The sequence below is a fragment of the Cryptomeria japonica genome, chromosome 9, assembly GCF_030272615.1.
Source record: "Cryptomeria japonica chromosome 9, Sugi_1.0, whole genome shotgun sequence".
NCBI lineage: Eukaryota > Viridiplantae > Streptophyta > Pinopsida > Cupressales > Cupressaceae > Cryptomeria > Cryptomeria japonica.
The window spans coordinates 351,918,140-351,938,475 of NC_081413.1; positions in this window are offsets into that span (position 1 = coordinate 351,918,140).

Here is a 20,336-nt window from a genome sequence, read left to right on the forward strand (position 1 = left end):
TACCACACTCAAATGTTTTGAATGGGCTTTGGTAGAAACAAACTCCCTCCAAGAGACAAGTCAAAATCAATGACACTAATCGGCTCATGTGTCAAGTGACACAATAAAATACATTACAAAATTACACATGGAATTTGTCTCTTGTTGGATTTACACAAATTAATAAATTCAATTCAACACACATGCAACATTCACTTTTACAAATAAAATACGATACATACGGGGTGTTGTCTCTCCAAATAAACAACCCTTGGTTCCACGAACGTACATAGGTCTAGGTTTGGTTCTCCATAATATTTCCAAGGTCACATGGATAATTTCCTGCGCATCTCAATTTACACATTAGTAATTTCAAATAACCTCACATAGTATTAAACACATGAATTTGAATACAAATCAAACACTCTGCATACAATTGACATTAATAAATCAATATTTCATATATCCCAATTAATCCACATAAGCAATTATCATAATTCTCATAATTTTGATCCATTCCTATTATATGCATCCTATTTCTATTATCATAATAAAGTCTTGCAAATCCAATAATGACATACATCATCCCAAAGTTATCCTATTCCAAAACAATATAAAGTTTCATATCCATAATGCATAAAAATGAAGCATCAATATACATCAATGTTATCCAAATCATGGAATCATATAAGTTCTAAATCCATAATGCATAAAAATAAAGCATCCATAATAGTCTCATCATGAAAATAATAGAAATGCTAGGATGAGTCGGCGTAGGGCCTCACACCCTCCCCCTCTAGGCATGAACTTCCTCTTGGAGTTCATCAAAAAGGTGGGGGTACTGTGATCTCATACGTGTTGCATCCTCCCATGAAGTTGTAACCTCATCATAGCAATCCCATTGGACCCTAACCTAGTCCAGCTCTCGACCTCGAAGGGCCAGCGTCCGGTGTACCAAAATGCGAATGGGCTCCAAAGCTAGCTGCCCGTCTGACTCCATTTGCAAGGCATCCCAATCTAAAATATGAGACTCATCATAGATATATTTCCTCAAAACTGATACATGAAACACATCGTGGATGCGCGATAGGCTAGGTGGTAATGCTAAATGATAGGTAACTGGTCCTATCCTCTCAAGGATCTCAAATGGTCCTACAAAATGAGGTGAGAGCTTAGAACCCTTTCCATAATAGATTGGACTGTTATGCGGTCACACTCTCAAGAAGACTCTATCTCCAACCAAGTAGCTATGATCTATCCTCTTCGCATTTGCATACTTCTTCTGTCTATCATGTACCTCTCTAAGCTATTGTCTACTCAAATCCACCTGTTGTTACATATCCTGAACTATCTCAGGACCAATAGCAACTCTGTCCTCTATGCGGTCCTAACTCAATGGTGTCCTACAAGGTCTGCCATATAATGTTTGATAGGGTGGCATCCCCAAAGATGTGTGATGCCCATTGTTATAGGCAAACTCCACTAAGGGAAGATACTCTTCCCATCTGGTCTGGTGATCCATGACATACATGCAAAGCATATCCTCTAACACCTGATTAACCCTCTTTGTCTGTCCATCCATTTTTGGATGATAGGTTGTACTGAAATTGAGCTTGGTACCCATAGCTGCCTATGATGCCTTCCAAAAGGAAGAAGTGAAGAGGGAATCCCTATCAGAAAAAATCTTGTGTGGAACACCATGAAGTCTGACAATGTCTCGCAAGAACACCTGTGCTACTGCTGGTGCTGTGAAGGTCGTCCGAACTGGTGAAAAGTGGGCCACTTTGGTCAACTTGTCAACTATCACCAAGATGGCATCATGGCGACAAGATGACATGGGAAGACCAATGATGAAATCCATGGATATAGTATCCCACTTCTACTCTGGTATAGCATGAGACTGGAGTAACCCACCCGGATGGCGGTGCTCTGCCTTGACTCTCTGACACTCAAGGCATCGGGCTACTAACTCAGCAATAAGCTGCCACATTCCTAGCCAATGATATAACTGTCTCAAGTCAGCATGCATCTTCTTAACCCCAGGATGTGCTACATATGGAGCTCTATGAGCCTCTGTGATAATGAACTCTCACAATCCCCTAGAAGAAGGTACATAGATGCGCCCTCTATGACGTAATAGTCCATCAGACTCTAAGGAATAATCCACATATTTCCCTTCTAGAGTTTCTTGAGATCGTATAACCTGGCAAACCTCTAAATACCATCCATCCTCTGGCAACTGCTGCAATATACAATCCCTCCAATCCATGCCCATAGATATGGTGTATACCTCATGACATCTCCTATTCAAAGCATCTGCAACTACGTTTTCTTTCCCTTTGATGTAGTGGATGTCAAAATCATACTCGCATAAGAATTTCATCCATCTTCTCTGACATGCATTAAGATTCAGCTGAGTGAATATGTAATGAAGGCTCTGATGGTCTGAATGAAGCTCAAAATGATGACCCAAAAGGATATGTCTCCACCTCACAAGTGCATGCACTACTGCTGCAAGCTCAAGGTCATGAGTAGGGTAATTAAGCTCGTGAGTCTTAAGTTTCCTAGACTCAAAAGCTATAGCCCTACCATCCTGCATAAGGACTGCTCCTAAACCCTCTAGGGAAGCATCTGTGCAAACCATGAAGTCAACTGAGGGATCTGGCACCACAAGAATAGGTGCGCTAGTAAGTGCCTTCTTAAGTTCCTAAAAGGCCTTCTCGCACTTCTCTGTCAACTCAAATCTCTTCCCTTTATGCTGAAGAGAAGTAATAGGGTGTGCGACTCTAAAAAATCCCTCAACAAAGCATCGATAATAACCTGCTAAACCCATGAAGCTCCTGACCTCGGTCACACTAGTTGGCTCTAGTCAATCCATAATAGCTCTGATCTTTGATGGGTCAATTGAGATCCCATCACTGGATATAACGTGCCCAAGGTACTTGACCTCTGTTCTAAAGAAAACACACTTTGACAAACTGCCATACAACTGATTATCCCTCAAACACTACAAAACCTGCCTCAGGTGCTCCTCATGCTCCTTCTCATTCTATGAATACATCAATATGTCATCGAGGAATACTATCACAAAACGGTCAAGGAATGTGCGGAATACCCCATTCATGAGACTCATGAAAATAGCTAGGGCATTCGTAAGACCGAATGGAACCACAGTGAACTCATAGTGGCCATATCTAGTGTGAAATGCGGTCTTGTGGATATCACTATCCACTATTCTCAACTGATGGTACCCTGACTTCAAATCAATTTTGGAAAATACTTTGGCACCCTAAAGTTGGTTGAATAAATCATCGAGCCTGGGAAAAGGATATCGGTTCTTGATGGTTACTTTGTTCAACTGACGGTAATCCATGCATAATCAGAGAGATCCATCCTTCTTCTTCATGAAGATGACTAGTGCACCCCAAGGGGATACACTAGGACGAATGTGGCCCTTCTCTAGGAGTTCCTCAAGCTGCATCTTGAGCTCATTAAGCTCATTGGTGGTCATCCTATAAGGTGCTCTTGAAATTGGCTCAGCTCCTAGTACAAGGTCTATATGAAAATCAATCTCTCTATGGGGCGGCATTCCAGGTAACTCTGAAGGAAACATGTCTGAATATCCCTGAAGGATAGGATGGTTCTCAATCGATGGTTCCTTTTCATCTTCTTCTTCTTTATCACTAATGGTGATGGCAAATAACTGGCATCCCTTTCGCATGCTCTGCTTAAGCTGCATTGCAGAAATCATACGAAGAGACACGGGTCTCTAAATCCCAGTGATTATTATGGGAGAACCATGATCATCCTCACACTCGATCTTTTTTAGGTGACAATCCATCTTGGCTCTGTGGGCATAAAGCCAATCCATGCCAAGTACGATGCCATATGATCCAAGTGGTGTAACTCTAAGGTCTACTAAGGTGGTGGTATTGCCAATCTGAAGGTGACATTCCCTAACCTCTGATTCCACTGACACTCTAGCCCTTGAAGCTAACTCCACTTCCCAACTGACCTCTTGTCTAATTGCCACTAGCCCGCAACGCTCCACAACCAATGGAGATATAAAGGAGTTAGTAGCTCCTGAATTAAATAATATAGATACATTGCTACCTCTAATCATACCTACAGCCTCAATAACCGTGGCCTGATGCTCTGCCTGGCGGTTGTCAACCGCTGCGAAGACCCTATGGGACTTGCCCATATCCCCAACTGTTGGCTCTGATGCTGCCATCCTCTAACTACCTGACATCTGACCTTGAGGGAACTCTCTTGCCATGTACCCCATGGCTCCACATGTGAAGCAAGCGCCATGTGCCTGAAACTGCACGCCCTGTGGCCTAGAGAAAGACTATCCCCCTGTCCTGCTAGAACCACTGTACCCACCCTTGGAAGACTATTGAGTCCTCGCCAGAGGTGTGTAAGGAACCTAAGATCAATGATCTCACCTCTGACCTTGAGACTGCCATTGCTTGGGCTTTACACCCTGCTGACTTTGCGGAGGCCTCTGCCTTTGGTTTTGCTGTGATTGCTGTGGAGGAGGGGGTTTGGAGAACCCTGATGTGTGCCTGCTATTACCCTTCCAATGGGGTTTCTGAAACCCGTATGTCTTGGGTATAGGGTTTCAGTTCTAGAACCGATCCCTCGTGTCCTATGGTCTGACCTGAATCTCCTCTGCTATCAAGGCCTTCTCCACGGCAACTCGAAGGCTCCCTAGAGCGGCCATCCTCACTGGTCCTGCTATGCCAACATTCAAACCTCTGATAAATCGATTGATGAGAAGCTTCTTGTCTTTCAAGTAGTCCACGTACGGTAAGAGTTCGAAGAACTTACTCTCGTACTGGGTCACTGAGAGACCCTTCTGCTGGAGGTCATGGAACTCGTCCACCCTACGCTGTCTGTAATGCTCTGATAAGTACCTCTCCTTGAATCTCTCTATGAAAATCTCCCATGTGAGAGTATCTGCCACTAAGCCACACTTATATTCCTCCTATCTCCACCATGTGGAGGTCGTTCCTTTCAATAGGTGGACTGCTACACGTGCCTTTAGATTGCTCTCATAGGAGCACAATGCAAAGCACCTATCTAGGCTCAAAAGCCAAGCCTCAGCTTCTACCCCATCGATAGATCCCCTAAAAGATGGTGGCTAGAGGCGCATAACCTCTCTGATTAGATCCCTTGGATCCCAACGTGATCTCTCATAATACATTGGTGCTACCACTGGAGGTGGTTCTGGTAGATGCTCAGACTCAGGCTCATGCCCAGCTTGACTCTCTACGAGATTAGGAGGTGGACTCCTACTCCATTCCCTATCTGCCGATCTATGGCTCCCTGAGTTCTAGTTTTCAACATGATGATCCACTGCTGGAAGCCTATCCTAAACTATTCCAATCAGGTTTTGTAGAGCTAACAAGATGTCTTGGTTTGGGTCAACTGGTTGTTGGGGAGGAGACCCTGGGTTCTCTTTTGGTACTGATTCCTCCCTATTGACCTCTTCGCATGCCATGTGTTCACGCCTAGGGCCTCTACCACATTTGTGAGCTTGTTGCGTAGTTGGAGGCATCCTTATGAGAAAATAAAATAAAATAAAATAAATAAATAATTTTTCGAAGAAAAATTTAATTTATTTAAAATTAACTATAATAAAAATAAATATAATTTAATTAATTAAATAATTAAAGCGAAATGTAATGGAGAAAGCTTCCTAGTGTTGGAAACCTTGCTTTGATACCAAAATGTCATGCCCAAACTTTTGGGCACAAACGGAATAATTTTTTTTTTAAAAACTAACTTAATAAAACTAAGTTTGCTAAATAATGCATTGACAAGTCTTGTCTTAACTATGTTTGATTTCTTTTCAACTAATAATAATCTAAAAACTAGATCAAGTAAGCGAGATAATCTAAATTAGATATTAAATATTAATCCTCCAAATAATTGTTATTATATCATTATTAGATTAATAAATTCGTTTAAAAAAATATCCCTAAATAAATCTACAAGAGATATTACTAATCTCAATTAGTTTTTTTTGTTTTTTTTAATTGCCTAGGAACTAAATTAATTAGCCCTAGCACATAGATTTATAAAACCTATTATTTATTTTAACAATAATTATAATTTGTCTAAAATTTGATTCTAGGGTCAATTAAACCCTTGATGCAATTGTGCTATTATATTAATGATGGCCAAAATAATTTAACTCCTAAGGCTAACTATTGCAAAAGTATTTATTATTATTCTCCCATAAAATTCAAACCCAAAAGGATTCTAAAACTAGCTTTTAAATAAAATCCTTAGAAAAACTCTACTCAATAACAATTGTAATTTCACTATTTGAAGAATAATCCAATTAAAATCTTAATTTATAAATCATATACATATATATGTAACTACATATATATCTATGTGCTATTACACCATATATATATATATATATATATATATATATAGAAGATTTGTAAGGAGTTTGTTAAATAATATATAGTCTTGTTCAAAGTCTATGGGGATACCCTATTCAAAATTCAAATAAGGTTTCCCTCCCCCTTTTTTTTTTATTTATATAATAATGAAACCCTAACTTCTTTTGATAACATATCCCATACATATTTTTTTTTTATAATATCCATTCTGAGTTTGCCCTAACCCAAAATTTGGGTTAGGGCATGTGTGTTTATGCAGGTTGAAGGAGGCGGCGGCTATGGCTTTTGGCGAAGCCAAAGGAGGGAGGAGCGAAGGAGTTTTACACAGGGGGGTGGTAGAGTGATACTCATGGGGGGCTCCCCACAGGGACGGTCGCAACCATGATAGTGGATCACGGCCCACAGTGGTGGCCTTGGCCGCCACCACTGTGGGTCGTGGCCCGCAGCACGGCTGTCGCCGCCTCTGTGGGGCGCCGCCCATAGGGGGAAGGCTGAAGCCTCCCCGATTGTGGGTTGCGGCCCACAGAGTGGTTGCGGCCACTGTAGGGGTCACCACCCATGGCAGTGGCGTCTCCCTATCTGCCTGCGTGCATACACACACCAAGGGGGGGGGGGGTCACCGAAATTTGTCTGCTATTAAATTTTTTATTAATTTTTTTTTTTTAAATGCTATACGTATATGTGTGTGTGTGTGTGTATACACTTTTCTGAGGCTACATGGTTTTCCATTAACATTTTTTCAGAGGCATGAGATTTTTATTAAATAAAAAAATGAGGTTTTATATATATATATACACACACACACACACACAGACCTTAGCATACTGTATTTTTTTTATGACTTTATAAACTATGCTGAAAACTAATAAAGAAAATGACAGCATGAAATAGATGTATTATTCATCTTCTATTATGTTAATATTTTGGCTTTAAATTCTATCCTTATCCTTTTTATATACAAATCTTAAACTAATTATTTCCTTAGCATATTAAACCTAGCTTAATGGGAAATACTACATTGTTTCATTGCTTAAAGCATTTTGTGTATATATATATATATTTAAAACACTACCAACAAGCTCTAATGTGTTTCTTTCATTTACTATGTCTAGATACTAACTTAACAAGTAGGCTATTAACTTTAAATTTATTTTCTGTAGTAAATAAAAGAGGAAATGACAAAATTAATTAAACTACAACAGCATTAATAAAACTAAAATATCATATAAAAATAAATTTTTTTCCAAGTTAAATACAACATAGTGTTCATATTAAGGAAATGTAACTATGTATGCATTTTGGAACTAAACTAATATGACTAAGAGATCATTCTCAACTTAATAACTCACATGTTATGCTAATTTAATTATCTACACTATTTTCATTATGCATAGCAGCAAGAATAGACTTTAATTTTTCCATTAATAAGAATGCAACAAATATTTTATTTCAACAACTATAGGAACTTAATCCATAAATAACACTTCTTTTTTTTTGCAAAAATAACTTAATAGGAAAATACATTTCTTTTAAAAGCATATAGAATACAAAGTAGTCAATATTACAAAAAGGGTGTGATACCCAACTAGTCTCTCATTTCCATTAAATGAGGACTTGAAATAAAAATGAATGCACTTCCTCAATTTTTTTTTGAAATAAATACAACATATAACTTTCCTTTTTACATTGCTGCAAATAAAATACAATATTCCCTTCCCTAAACTTTTTTGCAAGTCAAATAAAAACCAGCAACTCCTAGCTTTCTTTTTTTTTTCTTTTCCTTTTCTTCCGAAGCATTTTGCAAATAAACATAAGGCTTGACCATGGAGTGCTCACCTCCCAGCCTAGGCTTACTAGAAGCCACCCCTGAGCTTGGAGAACCAAGCACTAGACGGGTTACACACATACAAACACAACAAGCAAGGGATAAATACACAACAAACACTTTCCCAACCAAGGATACACTTCACCACAAATTGTGATGATTTTCCAAGGGTGGAAGTGGACCAAGTACCATTGGGGAGACTGCAAGCATGGAACATCACAAGCCACCTCATGGCAACCAAATACAACATAAGTCCATACCCCACATCCTTATGGCCCCCCAAAGGCATACAAGCCATACCTTCTCTCCTTATGACCCCCAAATGCGTAAACAAGGCTATGCAGCAAAGGTCACCAAAAAAAACACCCTTGAGATCATTCTCATAATGAGAGCCTCTCACCCAAGGCTGTCAAACTCCTTCCACCCCAAAGACCATCCTACTCTCCCAAGAGTAGGAGGCCTTGGATACTCCCAATACAAGAAAATGCATAAAATAAATGAAGGGAAATGTCACATATTCTTTCACAAAGTAAAAATACAAATAAACAACTCTTTCATACAAGCATTTCTTCAAACATACATATGCAACATAACAAAAGAGAGTAAGAACCAACCTTCAATCTGCCCAAAGGTTTTGCTAGATCTAGTTGAGGATGAGTAGCCCAAATCCACACAATCTTTTTCACCAACACTTAGCCAAAATTCTCTACTACAACTATTCTTCTCAAAATTGCATAATCTCCAACAATGGAGAGTGGGTGATTAACTCACTAAGTCCCTAATCCTTGCCTAATAAGGCTTCTCTCACTCTTCCCAACCCCTTGGGTAGAGTGAGAGTTCCCATTGGTTGGTCTTCCCAGCCTCTTACATGTTACTAAAACTGGAATAGGAAAAGGTAAGAGAGAGTGGGGAAGAGAGGCTGACACAAGGAAGGAAAGGTTGTCTATCTTAGGAGGAACCTTCTAATTCAAATTTTCGCTCACCTTGGAAAACCCACTTTTTGAGGTGACTAAACAGTCATATGGGAGTAGTCACATGCCTAAAATTACCCCTAACCCATAGGTATACCTTATGGACCTTAGGAGAAACACTTAAACTACCCCTGGGAGTCCATTTGACCCCTTGGAAACCCATCTGAAGTTTACCTTCGGGTCAAACCTGAGTTGACCACTCCTAAGACTCTCTACCCAAGGAAAATTTGGGACCACACTCAAATGTTTTGAATGGGCTTTGGTAGAAACAAACTCCCTCCAAGAGACAAGTCAAAATCAATGACACTAATCAGCTCATGTGTTAAGTGACACAATAAAATACATTACAAAATTACACATGGAATTTGTCTCTTGTTGGATTTACACAAATTAATAAATTCAATTCAACACACATGCAACGTTCACTTTTACAAATAAAATACGATACATATGAGGTGTTGTCTCTCCAAATAGACAACCCCTGGTTTCACGAATGTACATAGGTCTAGGTTTGGTTCTCCATAATATTTCCATGGTCACATCGATAATTTCCTATGCATCTCAATTTACACATTAGTAATTTCGAATAACCTCGCATAATATTAAACACATGAATTTGAATACACATCAAACACTCTGCATACAATTGACATTAATAAATCAATATCTCATATATCCCAGTTAATTCACATAAGCAATTATCATAATTCTCATAATTTTGATCCATTCCTATTATATGCATCCTATTTCTAACATCATAATAAAGTCTTGCAAATCCAATAATGACATACATCATCCCAAAGTTATCCTATTCCAAAACAATATAAAGTTTCATATCCATAATGCATAAAAATGAAGCATCAATATACATCAATGTTATCCAAATCATGGAATCATATAAGTTCTAAATCCATAATGCATAAAAATAAAGCATCCATAATAGTCTCATCATGAAAATAACAGAAATGCTAGGTTGAGTTGGGGTAGGGCCTCACATACTGATAACAACATTCGACAAGTTTCATGCCTACCTCATCAGGCTAAAAAAAGAAGTGAAACCCTTCATATTCTATTATGCAACTGTCATCATGAAAATTGGTTTCCTCATCTATTTGCACCCCTCTAACATGTTAATCATTAGAGAATTCTTGCAAACATGGTACAAAATCAATACAAAGATCAAAGGAAACTCTCTCATATGCTGGTCCATCCAATATAATAATTGTTTTATAAATATCTATATGTGAGCAGTCGATATTTGAAAAACATTCTAATTCATTTATGTTTTCCATTGTTGTAGCTAGTGATTCTTGATCAACATTGTTTACATTTAGATCACTACATGATGAAGAAACATCATCATTCACCTTTTCAACAAAAATATCCTCATGTATAATAAAACATTCCAATTCTAGTTTCAAAATGTCATGTGGAGTAATGAAGCAACAATCTTCTTCATCTATTTCATAACCTTGGTCAATATCAATAAACTCCACACTCTCATATTCAATGTCACTATTCATAACATGATAAAGAAAATCACCTTCATATTTGCTAATCACAAATATTTCTAGATCAATTTTATAGAAATCCTCAAAATTATCAAGACAACAAGTTTCAGCATAATCTTTTTCATCTTCTTCAATCTCCCATTCTTCACATGAAGTAGACTCCTCATATAAAGCCATTTCACTATATGGTTGATCCCTAAACTGATCAAATATAATCTCCTCATTATTTGTTGATTTTTGAGTCCTTTCATACACAACTGTTTGTAATGGGACAATTGGTTTGTAACTATTTAAAACATTATTTTCAAGGACACACACCTCAATCAACCTTTCATGCACCTTACTCTGGGTGGATCCCTATGGCATAGACACAAGTTGCAACCTACTCTCATCATATGGACACACCACACAAATGTCTATCTCACAGTCATTATCAACAAAAAATGATGGCATCTCATCATCTGAATTTTCATTCACATATAACTAATTGCTGAGAGACTGAATTCATATCATCAAAATCATGCATACTTGCATTTGTTTCAGACATAAAACTTTCCAATTATTCATACTCATTGTTGGATGTACCTGAAACATAAGACTGCAGATGAACCTCATGGGATCTCATTACTGGAACAACCACTATTGTTGTCATTTGGTGGGATGACTGCCATCATCTCCATCTCTATGTCAATTATATCACAATTTCTCATTAACCTTTTCTTCACTAACATGAGGAATAACCACTGTCTAGGACAAGTTCTCTTCACTCAAGTTTCTGCTTAAATCATAATCAATAACATAGTTAATGTAATCACCAGGGATGTAGATGCTCATACACTGATTTTTATCTTCTATTTCATGTCTCTCTTTAGTATTTGACATCTTTGGATAGCATACCCTTGCAAATAAATAACCCCTAAGGATTCCATACTTCAAGTTATTCTCGATATCCATTGCTATCCTATAAGCCTAGTGAAAGGTTTTGAATCTTGATCTCTCAGTAGATAACTCTCTTCCTCATCAAATGCAACTAAGTAAACAACTAAACATACTGCATCATTTGGTCTATAACTACTAGGAATGTCATCTAGTGTTCTAGCAAACTCGAGATTAAAAGCAGGTACTAACTCATCCTCTTCCATTTGAATATCCATGAATGTTTTCATAACTAAGCTTGGATTAATTCTCTCACCAAATTGTTCCATGAATGCTACCTTTAATTCATCCCATGATGAGATAGAACATGCTGGTAGATAAGAAAACCAATCTTTGGCATATTCCTTCAAAGATTGAACAAACAACTTCATGAAGACATCTTCCTGATTTATCTAAAAATCTCCCATTAATTCAGAAAACTCTTGCAAATGCTGACATGTTGATTTTGATCTTTTCCCACTAAATTCTGGTAGATGCTCCCTAACCTTTGTAGGAATAGGGTTTGGGAAACCTTGGATACCATTAAAACTCAATGGCTTATATCTTTCCATAAAGAAAACTCTATGGTGATTTGGCAGAGGTTGCACATTAATACTTGACATTTCATAAGGAAATACAAGCACATAATGCATATTTTCATTCATTTCCCTACTTCTTTCCTTTTCCATAAATCTTAAACTATTACAATGTATAGCTTAAAACATACTCCATCTAACTTCATACATATTGTGAAAATTGTGTCACAAAAGTATGTAAGATAATCACTACCATTCCATTCCTTAGTGCTTTACTCACTTCCTAGGGAAAATTTTACACATAATTTTCATGAAAATACTTTACTCATAAAAATCAAAAAACCTGGAAATGTTGATGTTGTTGCTACCTTCTTTAACTGGGGATTTGAAAAAATTGCCTTCAATCCTTCAAATCTTTAACATTGATCTTTGATAGAGTCGCCACAAATACTCAAACAACTGGAATTTCTTCACAGGTCAAATTTATTTCAACACACCACTACAACACTTCGTTATCATCACATGGCATTATATGGATTCCATCCTCAGCTTGTTGGGGTACTTCACCATAAGAGCTCAAATCTGCCTCATCTCTTCTGTAAACTCTTTGGTTCTTCTTCAAACAAATGCACACTGGTGCATAGATTTCATAATCTCAGAGTTGCCACTCACAACTTGTGAGGTATTACAAAATAGTCTTGAAACATGGACAGATCTAAATAAAACTTTATATCAAAAAAATGAATTCCAACAGATTCTCTAGCAACATTTATGAGAATTGACTCAAACCGACAAGGGACAGATTTTAAAACTCTTTACTCTATGGGCAAAGATTTAAGTCCTGTGACGCGGGAGCAATGCTCAACCATCGAATCACAGAAAACCCAAAAAACATTATACAACATTTCCCCAACAGATTCTCCATTTTTGTTGGTGACTCGAATGGGATAATCTCAAATTTTTTTCTAACCAGAGATTCTTAACAATTAATTTCCCCACCAGAGTCTCCATTTTTGTTGGTTCCCAAAATAAACGGGTTTACACCGCCATAGAGCAGAGACCAAGATGATTCCTCTGAATACTTATGAAAAGCCACTTCCAACTATCAATATCCTTTAGGCTTGGACCAACTTTAACAAGGATACAAGATCCTTCTACACTTCGGGCTTTGCAAAACCCAGGAAGGTAATCACTTCAGTGAACTTCCTGATCTCTGCACCATACTCTGGAATCCACTGAAAACAAAGAAGATTATCTCATAAAAGGCTTGACAGAAAGCAAGAATGCCCAGGAATGGAAAATTCCTCAGTGATCCTCAACTCATTTGGAGCACGAGATGGGTGGAACAACTTTCAAAAAATATAAGAAAACTTGACAATGATATTTTGATATTTAAAAGACTGTTTTGAGGAGTCATAAAGAAAATAGACCAGAAACCAAAAACCTAATGACATTTTCTAGCAAATACTAGTGTCTTAATCATTTGGGCTATAGAGTCTCTGAAATGTTATTGAAATTTGATAAAACTTATCTAATAGTTGATTTAATATTAAACAATACTACCTTACAATATTGTTCCACCTACAATCCCTTACTCGAACTACTTATCAAATCTTGGTACAAGTCTTATCTCTTTGTAATCTCATTCAAGAATTTTTAATTAACCCCTTGGATTAAAGCATAGAATGGAAAACTACATACATCATAACAATGCAGTAAATAAATGAAACCCTTGATCCCATTTACTCAAAAGAAAAGAAAATTGTACACAAGAGAGTAAAGATTTGAGAATATATCTGTACTAATCTCATAATCTATCTTCAATCAAATAACATACAATATTTTCAATTACAATATAACCCATTTGAAAATGAAACTAGTAACTACTTCATTACTTTTGCTCTGTAGACTAAATTACAGTTCCTTTTGTTTTTCCATGACTCTTTTAAACTATATGGAACCTAACCTTGCAGATCGGACCTACTTTTAGAGAGACCCTTCTCAGAAATTTTGGAACCCTAACTTCTGGCCTTGATTTCCCTTTTATAGAAAACAACGGAGTGACAAGATTCATGCTAAAAGACACATGTCACCCAATAACCAAGCCAAGGAGGTTTTACACAATTCTATTACAAAACATTCCTTATCCACATGCTTGTGCCCGTGATGAGGTGGAACCGAAATCTTCAACTGATTATCAGTAGAAACAAAATCACTTGAGTCATGCAGATATCACCCTGACACTCCTGGATGCACCCTGAGATGCTCAATCTTCTCTACACAACATTTCCCTTCGTGAAAAATAAAATAGACCCCGACAAGAAATAAGATTTCACACAAATTAGAGGAAAATCACAAACTTTTATACCCTAGATCAAAGGAAGTGGAAAGAGGAGCTTGGGGATAAATATAATTTATTGAGAAGGCATTGTAGCTTCCATGTTGTTGCAGAGACATCTGGCTTCCAATCCTTACTCAAACAAATCCTTTATTTTAGTTCCCTATGAGCTCTCTCTTGAAACACTCTGCCAACAAATTATAGAGTAAGAACCAAGGATATGTCATGGGTGGCTTTTCCTGATAAGAAAAGGCTTTCACACCTCCTCTGACAATCCTCTAATCTTTCACAACCCCTTTGACAATGAGAAACCTCATACCAGAGAAAAAACATCCATCCAGTGTCACAAAACATGCAATGACTCCATGCATAATTCTGTTCGAACACCATCTTCTCACTAATGAAAAACTATTCTCAGAAAAATGAAGAAGTTTTGTATCCATTTCTACCCATTCTATCACCAGCCTAGTAAATTTATACTCAGAATTCCACTCAAAATGATGATGCTAATCCATATGAAGAATCATCATCATGATATTTTCTGCTCAACTTGCTAGCTATGGATTCCAACAATCATGCCTACAACTTTTGTGTGTGAAAAAGTGGAATAAGTCTGATAGCTGCAAGACACAACACTTCAATTAAGTCATTACATGTATTGTTAGATAGATACAAGCATGAATATGAAAACCATAACAAATCAACTAATTGCCTTCTAAAAGATGCGAGTATAAGATTTCTCTCAGATTTATATAAGCAATACCAGTGACTAGACTACACCAAGATGAAGGATTTAATCTTTTTATAAGCTAAATGGATGCAAGATGGATGAAAGATTCAAACAATAATGGATACAAGCAATAATGGATAAACTAAATATAGAAAAAGAAATTAAACTAAGATGCAATAATCTCAAAAGCAAGCACAATATATTCAATGACTCAAGAGAGAAAAGTGTGTAATAACAAATCTCCAGGGTGTTTTGAATGAGAGCTAAAGGATGAATTTATAGAGAATTACAAGAGAGATCAAGAAAAAGCACAATTTAGGATTAATTGAAATAATTGAGAAATCAGATTCAGTTAACCTTGAGATAGATTCCAATTATAGTTTAATTGAAATGCATTTAGAAAAGAAGTTTGGGTTTGCATTAGAAATAAGATTTAATTAATTCCATGCATTTGTGATAAAAATAGGTAATTCTTTGATTTATTCAAGAAAAGAGTCATTTAAATGCAACTGAACTTCATTTTCTCAAAAGCTTTGAGTTCTAATTTTAGAGAATAATTAAATTCCTTTTAATTGCTTTTCTGATTTCAAGTTCTCAATTTAGAATAAAGAAATAATATCTCAAGTTTGATTTCTCTCTCAATTCAATTCTTTTATTTTATTTTTAACTTAACTCTTGCTTTGCATATCAATTTCTCTTTTGTAGTAAATTAATTCCTTTTTTATGATTAAATGACAAATTTATTAATTAATTAAATATGCTAGGATATTTAATAAATTAAATAGGATATTTGATCAAAAATTATATTCTTGGAATAATTTAATTAATTAATTAAATATTTAATTAATATAGAGTAATTGATTTGCCATGTGACATTTGATGATTGAAGAATTAATTAATTATGTGCTCAAGATTGATTTAATTGCCTTTGGTTAGGACCTTGGTGATGTTGTCAAGATTAGGGGCCCATGGTTTAGATGACCATTTTTAGTCACTTCGATCATATTTCAGCTAGTTAAGTTTGATAAGTAGTTGATTGAACTAGCTGAAATATGATCGACCAAATCGTGCAACACAAATGGCAAAGGTACACTGTCTTGATCTGTTTTATGCTCAGGATGATGGTAACCAGTTTAGTGCTCGTTGTAGACTGTTTTAGGCAAGTTTGATTGTTCTGGACTGACAAAAATTAGAGATCTATATGATAGGTTTTCCAGGACTAGATGACAGTATGCTAGCTTTAGGACAATGATAAATAGTGTTTAGTACAAGTTGTTGCCTAGTACCATATGACAGATGGGTATGTCTGGAACGACAGACTGTTCAGTGCAAAAGTTTATCGTACGACACCGGATGCAAGGTAAAATGACAATTCTCAGAACCAGACGACAGACAATCAAGACTTGTACGACACAAAATGTAGGCTCAAATGACAGATTGTTAGGACTGATGGAATATCGTATGACATAGAATATGAAACAGGATGATAAATTAGAAGACTCGTACGACTATTTGCTGGACAGAGGCAAAACTATGAGTTTTCAATGACTGAGTATGACCAGATTTGAGATGGATTGAGTTTTTGATCATTGACTGACGATGAACAGTTTTGAGATGGACTGAGTTTTTGAGAGCTAAGCTAGATTAGTTTGTGACACAGACATAGTTTCGACTAGGATGGACTAGTTTTGACACGGATAAAGTTTTTGATCACTGAGTTGTTTCTTGTTTTCTCCAGTTTTGGTATTCTAGTTTTAGTTTGAGGGATGAAAACACAGAAAACACGTAATATGAATAATAACTCCAATCACAACATGCAAACCCTACGAAATTTGGTGAGAGAAGAAAACCTTTGCTTGTAGACTTAGGTACACACCCAATAGCTAATCAAAATATAGTCGCTGAGCCTCACACAATGGATTCTCAACACCGTATTAGCCAACTCCGAATGCTAATGGGGGCATGAAATGACAAGTATCTTGGGAGAGTTATTATCTCTCTTGCACAAAGATTATCCCCCCTTTCAGAGGTGAACCGAGTAGCTTCTAATTTTAATTGGAACTAGTAAGGGATCTGTTCGGTGCTTTGAGGTATAAACTCAATTAAGAGGTCTCCCAGCCTTGAAAACCAAGGTTTAATATACCCAAGGGTACAGAGGAGATCTATTCCCGAGCACTGTCGTTGACTTGATTTTCATCAAATCATATTTATTTTATAGTGGGTTGGAGTACTTGGCATTTATCCATTCCCACTTGGGTAATTCCCCTCTCACCGACCGTAATGGCTATAGAGTTATTAGCTCCTCAGGAGGGCAAGCCCGCTAAAGATATACAAATCTCAAACTTAAGGAAAACGCCTCAAGGGTCTAGATTTCTGATTGTCTATATAGACAAGAGCATTCTCTCCTACCTCTCAGAATTTTCTTAAAACAAAAAATACAGATTTGTTTTTTAACCAGATAGCAATTTAGGTGCCTAAAAATGAACTTAATGAATACACAATGTTTGCTCGAATCTCCTCAGGCAACCTACAAAGACAACGAATTAGTAGTCATATTGTCTTTGTGCGACAAGCATATTCTTCGACAAGCATTCTACAAAAACTGATTAGGCTGTGAAAATTATTCAGATAAATAGATAACCAGCCAGGGTCAGCGTCAGTGTAATCAAAATTGAGTAGAAAACCTGAAGAATGAAACTTGCTTTTTTTAACCCAACAAAATAGAGGATCGTACGACAATTCTCACCGACTCTTACGATAATTCATACAGGATCGTATGATAATCGAAGTTTGTCATCTGGCACTATGGGAAATATCGTATGATATTACGTAGGAACTATACAGAAAAAAATCCAAAAAGTAAAAAATATGAAAATAAAATAAAATAAATAGTTAGTCTTGGAGGCCGAAAAAAAAGTAGTCTTCTACCCCATGGTGGGTGCCAGAGATGTGTGTGTGTGAAAAAGTGGAATAAGTCTGATAGCTGCAAGACACAACACCTTGATTAAGTCATTACATGTATGGTTAGACAGATATAAGCATGAATATGAAAACCATAACAAATCGACTAATTGCCTTCTAAAAGATGCGAGCATAAGCTTTCTCTTAGATTTGTATAAGCAATACCAGTGACTAGACTACACCAAGACGAAGGATTTAATCTATATCTAAGCTAAATGGATGCAAGATGGATGAAAGATTCAAACAATAATGAATTCAAGAAATAATGGATTCAAGCAATAATGGATAAACTAAATATAAAAACAGAAATTAAACTAAGATGCAATAGTTTCAAAAAGCAAGGACAATATATTCAATGACTCCAGAGCGAAAAGGGTGTAATAACAAATCTCCAGGGTGTTTTGAGTGAGAGCTGAAGGCTGAATTTATAGAGAATTACAAGAGAGATCAAGAAAAAGTACAATTTAGGATTAATTGAAATAATTGAGAAATCAGATTTAGTTAACCTTGAGATAGATTCCAATTATAGTTTAATTGAAATGCATTCAGAAAAGAAGTTTGGGTTTGCATTAGAAATAAGATTTAATTAATTCCATGCATTTGTGATAAAAATAGGTAATTCTTTGATTTATTCAAGAAAAGAGTCATTTAAATGCAACTGAACTTCATTTTCTCGAAAGCTTTGAGTTCTAATTTTAGAGAATAATTAAATTCCTTTTAATTGCTTTTCTGATTTCAAGTTCTCAATTTAGAATAAAGAAATAATATCTCAAGATTGATTTCTCTCTCAATTCAATTCTTTTATTCTATTTTTAACTTAACTCTTTCTTTGCATATCAATTCCTCTTTTGTAGTAAATTAAGTCCTTTTTTATGATTAAATGACAAATTTATTAATTAATTAAATATGCTAGGATATTTAATAAATTAGATAGGATAATTGATCAAAAATGATATTCTTGGAATAATTTAATTAATTAAATAAACATTTAATTAATATAGAGTAATTGATTTGCTATGTGACATTGGATAATTGAAGAATTAATTAATTGTGTGCTCAAGATTGATTTAATTGCCTTTGGTTAGGACCTTGGTGATTTTGTCAAGATTAGGGGCCCATGGTTTAGATGACCATTTTTAGGGTATTACACAACTCAGGTCACCAACATTTCTAGGCCATGACTCTATTGCCACCTGCATATTTTCACCTTGTGTGAATGATTTTGTTCCAATCTTATTCCATATTGAGTGGATAGTCTTCTGCTTCAGGATTCCTGTCAACAGGCAATCTCTGAATTCATCAGAGAACTTGTGATCCATCATGTCTAAACCTGAAGTAAATCCCGATCCTTTCACATGTTTGAGATATCATCCTTAATTGTATAACCAATCCTTTACCCAACAAATACCTCACACAATCTTCCTCAGGGGTGAGCTGACATTCAAAACTTCAAACTCATCGTCATCTATCTTAAGTCGACAAGTCTGCATCTTATTCATCCTATCTTTCCCATGCGGGCTATGACCAATATCTTTAATGGTCCCTTTTAATTTCAAATTTGAAACTTAGCCACAGATTTTACCCACCCTGGCAAATCAAACAATCATTATTGATCAATGTGGAAATTAACCTTCCATCTATATTTGTGGACCCATAAAATTATGACTAATCAGTGCCATATCATCTTTCAACCAAACTCTATCAGCAGCCCCACCGTGGGTCTTCTTGGTCAGCCCGAGACACATGACAACATCTCATGATTCCGCAGTCCATAACCTCCTTGCAAATTCCATTGCAGGGATACGAGGACCATCAGATATGTTCGTACTTAACTGCTTCAACACAGTGCCCGTTAACCTTTTCAGAATTGAAAGTTGGGCACCTTTTTGCTTTGAACATAACATCACCATTCATTTTGAACACATGCCAATTTATGGGACTGTTAGTAAACCGGTCTTTCCCACTTGAGAATCGGTGATACAAGGTTTTGAAAGGTTACACCACCGGCTCGTCCTTTTCCATTGAAGACACGTGGCATCATCTTGTGATGCCATGGTCTTTATCTTCACTACACTTTCAATCATGGGGAAGTGCAGATTGTCAGATTTGTTATTATTTTATTAACCGGCTGAAATACTTAGGAATTTT